Genomic DNA, 5,811 nt, shown 5'->3' with positions numbered 1-5,811 from the left:
TCTTGCACTGTACCAGCCTCCTGCTCTTCCCTTTCTGCCAGGGGCTAAGGCTGAGTATCCTCACTACAGCCATTCTCAACCTTCAACCCTCTGTGACTTCCAGGCTGATACCAGACTGCCCACACTGGTCAGCTCAAATCCTCACTTTTTTGGTCTGGGTGATCTCCAGGGCTGTTCTCAGAGTCAAACCTCCTCCATCCCCTGGAGCTCCCACACCAGGGCCTGACTGTAAAGCACTGAGGGCTCATCACCCTGAAAGGAGCCATTCCTGCTCCCAGAAAAGCTCTGTCTGGCTGAGGGCAGACAGTTCCTCCCTCCTGGAGGCAACCCTGCCTGTGCTGCCTAAACACGGCAAAGATTTTGTTATTGGGCCGGGTTTTCATTCCTCCCTCCTTCTCACTGCCTGCAGAGCCAAAGGGCCTGTTTGTTTTTGCTGTTACTTATCAGAAAGGTTTATTTGCGATTGTTTGAGAGGAGGGAGGGGGGGAAAAACCCCTGTGTAGCCACAGGCAGACAAGCTCAGTGCTCAGGAACATAATGGCTGGAGCCCGCGGGCCCATATGCTCGCCATCCTGGGAGGTGGAAGGCCAGCTCTGATCACATCCAGCTGCTCAGGATACAACTGATCAGGTATGGCTGGATGTCAGGAAAAAAAAAACCCAGGGTCAGCCTGACTGGGGGGTTGAGGCAGGGAGGGGAATCTGCGAGGAGCTGTTTAAAGTGAGCTGCAGAACTGGGAATTTTCCTGTTGGGAGATGTCAGGGCTGCAAACTCAGACACATATACAGCCCCCCTGGAGGGAGGGAGGGAGGGAAGGAGGAGGAGGAGGTTATATTTCCCCTGTCAGCTACTATAGCATCCTCTGGGCTTCGTGAGGGAAAGAACGGAGCTTTCATACCGCGCTGAATAATTCCTGCATTTTTAGGTTCCTATTTCCTCGATGAATTAAGACCTAGGAATTCAGCTTGTTTGTTGTCGCTTTTGTTACTGAATATCCGTGAAAAGCTCAATGTCCCTGGGAACTAATTAGGTATTAACCCTGCACTATTGCTGCGTATCAGCCATGGAAACACACCATTTGGCTAAATCTCCTTGAAATATGGAAATATTGAAGGGTCAGGTGGAATGGCTGAAAAATAAGTCAAAAAAAAAAAAGAAAATTTCTGGGGCAAGGAAGGAAAGGAGGAAATATTTCAACAAAAGCAACTACACGGTATTATTTTTTACGGCTTCTATGAAATCCTGAACAAAACTACTAGATAGGAACAAAGTAGTTTTTAGAAGAATAATGAGGTCTCACTGGGAATTGTGCCTGGGAGAGATGTGGGAGAGGTCGGGAGCTACACGAGATCTATTCCAGCCTAACCTCAACTGCTTTACTTGTTTTGCTCTTAGGTCCTCACTACCATGTTTTTGGGCAAGATACTTTTAGAAGAACATCTCAACCAGATCATGCTCTCAAAGACCTGAGCCTTCACTGATGGCAGGCAATAATTTTGCATTTTGGAGTATCTTCTTACTCTTATGCATGGCAACATTTAACAGCACACCACCATCTGCCACAGAAGCACAGACCACTAATGGCATCATAAGAATAAGTGTGTTCCTATCTATATTTTATTACTCATGCCATTTCAGGGTTTTGCAGATAATTAACTCTGAATACTTATTCATCTATTTTCCCTCAAAAATGTTACCATTCCACTTAAAACCCTTCTTTGTGGTCCAAGCAGCAGAACACTTAATCAGACCGAGCAGGGCTGCAGAGCAGCTGTGAAGAGGCTGGAAACTCTGAAAACTCTAAACCCAAGCCATGGGAAGGGGACTGCTCTCATCCAGCCTCCCCTTGCTCCCCTCTCCTATAGCTTGGGGGAGACAGTAGAGCTCCTGATCCCCCAGGGACAGGGATACAACCCCCTCAAACCAGAGTGTTTCTCCAACACTGTGTCAGCCCAGACACACTGACTCAATCCAACACACCACTGAACCAAAATATTTTGATTTGATAAAACAAACGCAACAACTGTTTAGACTTTGTCTGACCAGACTCACAATGGAGGTTTCCTTTTCAACTTCCCTATTTATTCTCATCTCTACCATCCCACAGTTAGGTGAGCAAAGCCAAAGCCATTCCCTTCTCCTTTCTCCCCTGGATCCCCAGGGAATGGCCAGGTCTCCTGGACTGTCTCCCACTCCTGCATGGAGCCAACCCAACAGGGCTGTGGATGGCTTCAGGAAACCCTACACACAGCTATAATGAGAAGTTATTATTCCAGCATTTTGCTTTCCACTTGTTATACAGGCACTTCCCACAAACCCAGTATGGGAGTGAAAGGCCTCACTTCGATTGTGGGTTTACAGTGTCTTTCCCAACACATCCTTGTCTCCCTGTTACAACAAAACCACCCTGCACCTCTCTCAGCCACACCCAACCTCCAGCTCCCCGTGCACAACCCCAGTGCTCGTGGTGGGAGGTCCATTCTCACATCAGACTAAAGCCAGGCAGAATCAATTAAAGCAAAAAGGACGGGGTCTGCTGAGATGACAGAAGGCATTTGGGGCAAAATCACAGCTGAATGCAGGAGAGATGCCTTGCCCAGGCTCTCTTGTTCCTCCATGGAAGCTGGGGCACAACAGCATCTCTCCAGATGAATCCAGACTGCCAGTCCTACCTGATATTTTTTTGCAGGGGCTCACGGTGCTAAATAACAAGGAAGATCCAAGTCAGAGACAGATAGAAGAGGATATGAATGTAGGAGATGATCAGAGGAGGGACTTCTGGTAACTGGAAGAGATGAAAAACAGCTTTGCTGCCCTCCATTACTCAGAGATGACTAATTCCTGTGGGGGCCCTGAGATAAGAAAACCAGGCCCAAATTTTTGTACCTCGCAGATGAACGCATCCTTCCTTCTTCTTAAGACTCATTCTCCACCTTCCACCCCTCTGCAACCAACCCCTCAGGATCTATTTTGTGTATTTATACCCATTCTGTATCCACTCAGAGCCACCCACTGCACCCATTCCTGCCTTTGTCCTCTGGTGACCCCAGGGCCATTCCCCCGTGCCTTCCCAAAGGGAATGGCAGAGCACTGCAGCCTGTACATACCCTCAGGAACAGATGTTGGCTTTGTAACTTTAACCCCCCTGCAAGCCATCCCCCTCCCTCCCTCCTCAGCCTACATGCCATCCAATTTGTCACCTACAAGGAAGGTCAGGGTCCTGCTGGGTGCCCAGCATCTCTCAGCTTGGGGCACTTAGTTTCACATTTTTCCTCCTACTAAACAAGATGTTGAAGCAGAGAAAGAGCAAGGCAAAGAAACTGGCTTGAGAGAGGGCCTGTCTGGTGAGGGAGGATTTTTCTTTGCTTCCCTCCCACCTAAATTATCTGATGTCCTGGTAGCAGACACAGATTTCCAGGAGGAAAATTCCTCTGCAAGCTCCTGAGACCTTCAGCTTCCTCTGGGAGTAAGTAAGCAGCATTAGCTCTTAGAAGTTTGCCTTGCTGGGCTGATCTGTGGTGTGAACAAGCTCTAATTAGTCATTTAACTTAAGAACTAAGACTCCCAAGAGAAGATTTCAGAGGGGAATTCAAACTGAAATTATCAACAGCCTAATGCAATTGCTCTGCACTGCCTTTGCAGGAGCTCTGTCTCCCTCTCCTCATTTGACTATCTATTAAAATAGGTGTTCTGAAATACTTGCACAGCTTTGCCAAATCATGGCTTGTGCAGCCTCCCCTGGAGCCACTCCTGGATGAATTCACATCCCATTATCTCCTGGATTTGGGCTGGGGAGAGGAAGGTGTGTCTGCTCATGGATGTGGAGCTGCTCAGGAGCAAGTGCTGCTTCAGGTCCGTGGGATACAGTGGAAGGGAACACAGAAGCTGCTTAAAATCTCAGGCCTCCAGCAAAGGGTTCTTAGAGATCAAAGGGATTCTTAGGGCTGGATGCTCTGAACACTGACTGGACTGAGTTTTAAGGATGATCTTCATCTAAAGCATCAAACCTGAGCCCACATCTTAAAATGATTCCAGCATTAGCTGAATATTCCCATAATCCTGGGACTGTTTGAATGCTTCTGTAAGCAGCCCTGGTGGAGTGCTGGTGTTTCCTGCTTTCCTAACTTACATCCCAGGGATGGGAAGACTGGGTCCATGGTATTGCCAACTCCAGTACTGCCATGCCAAGTTACCTTAACACAGTAGTTTCCTCAGTTAGTACAATTCCTGACAGAATCCAGAATTGTTTCGATTGGAAAAGCCCTCTAAGATCGAGTCCAACCATCCTCCAGCACTGCCACCACTAACCCATGTCCCCAAGTGCCACATCCACACATCTTTTAAATCCCTCCAGAGATGGTGACTCCACCACCTCCCTGGGCAGCCTGTATTGAAGAAACAAGTGGAAACCTTGATCACTGGTGCGATTCTACAAAATTCTGAATTCTCGTTTCCAGTAAATGATAGTCCTTCCCTGCCCCTTCCCAAGAGAACCCACCTACCCAGCACATAAAACCCCCCACATTAAAACCTTGCTGATGTTGCCCCACATGAAGTGTGAAAAGCTTGCCATGGGTCAGCTCTCCCCACTTTCTGAGCCCAACTCTGTACTCAGCCAGTATCTGGTAGAGGAGAGATAAGCATGTTGTAGTCCAGTGACCTGAAAACGTCTCAATTTCCTCCCTGAACCTTTCTAATCAGAGTTACATTGATTACTTTATAGGGGAGGAGAAAGGTCTCCAGTTTCTTCTTCAGTAGAACCACTCCTAGAGGAGCTCTTGCAGAGATAGAAAGTATTTTTTTCCTTTTTAAATAGAGACTGTCAGACAAATCCTCAAACTCTGATTTTCCAACATGTGTGAAACCTGTCACATCAGCATCTCTTGGAACTCTAAGCTGGAGACAAAAGCCATGGAAAAGACTCTTCAGAAGGCAGTAAGCCATCAGTTCACCTTTTCACCAGCTTATCTTTCTTCCTATTCAGTGCAGTGCCTGGAGTAGCTTCATGGACTCCTTTCAGAGCTTATCAAATTTCCCCCCCCCTTCCCCCATAGCACTGAACTTAACTGGAATGGATAGTACCCCCTTAGAAAAAGAAATTAAATCGTTGTATGTCCTTTGAAACATCCTAATGTCATATTAATAACATTTTATTCTGATCCCTGTGTTCCCCTGCCATGGGCAGGGACACCTTCCACTAGCCCAGGCTGCTCCAAGCCCCGTCCAACCTGGTCTTGGACACTTCCAGGGATCCAGGGGAAGCCACAGCTTCTCTGGGCAACCTGTGCCAGGGCCTGACCACCCTCACAGGGAACAATTTCATCCTAATATTTAACCTAAACCCACCCTCTGCAAGTTTAAAGAAAGCAAAGGATCAGCACAAGGTCCACGAGTGCTGGTGGAAGCCCTTTATAACCCCTCAAAGAACACTCAGTTCCCTCGTCACACACGCCGGCAAACACTGACCCGGCTGACACCGTTTGGCACAGGAAGAGAGGGAGGGAGGGAGGGATCTGCACCTTCTCCAAGCCCCCAGCCCGAACCACCCCCTACTCGAGCCCCAGCGCTGCGGCCCCGACACGCAGGACCATGGACAGCAGTTCCCACTCGCCCGGCTCGCTGCGCTCACAAACACCGAGCACACCCCGGCAGGAGCTTTGCGCTTCTTAGTCACCCTGGGCTACACCTCGAAAACCCTCACGTAAAGCATCGTGAGCCGGTTCTGCTCACTCTGAGTGCTGGAGCTCTTGGAAGAGCACATCAGCCCAAAGAACACCCTTCTCTGTGCTGAGTCCTGGTGAACACCACAGA

The 5,811-nt window shown here is 48.5% G+C and overlaps 1 long non-coding RNA gene across 5 annotated transcripts; it reads left to right on the top strand.

Annotated features, from left to right (window-relative positions):
• The first annotated feature begins 441 nt into the window (after positions 1–441).
• On the top strand, positions 442–4,957 carry LOC113955707. 5 transcript variants are annotated; one of them, XR_003530631.1, is made up of 5 exons: positions 446–630; positions 1,396–1,598; positions 2,690–2,781; positions 3,708–3,852; positions 4,817–4,957. It is a non-coding gene; the product is annotated as an uncharacterized LOC113955707 (long non-coding RNA). The 5 variants fall into 5 exon arrangements; XR_003530633.1 differs by having other exon boundaries at positions 442–630; positions 1,396–2,781; positions 3,708–3,802; XR_003530629.1 differs by having other exon boundaries at positions 442–630; positions 1,396–2,781.
• Positions 4,958–5,811: the final 854 nt, after the last annotated feature.

This window comes from Corapipo altera, unplaced genomic scaffold (genome assembly GCF_003945725.1).
Source record: "Corapipo altera isolate COAL_440 unplaced genomic scaffold, ASM394572v1 150, whole genome shotgun sequence".
In the NCBI taxonomy this organism is placed as follows: Eukaryota; Metazoa; Chordata; class Aves; order Passeriformes; family Pipridae; genus Corapipo; species Corapipo altera.
Note: the sequence above shows the minus strand (reverse complement) of the source record. Positions and strands in the feature narration are given on the sequence as shown.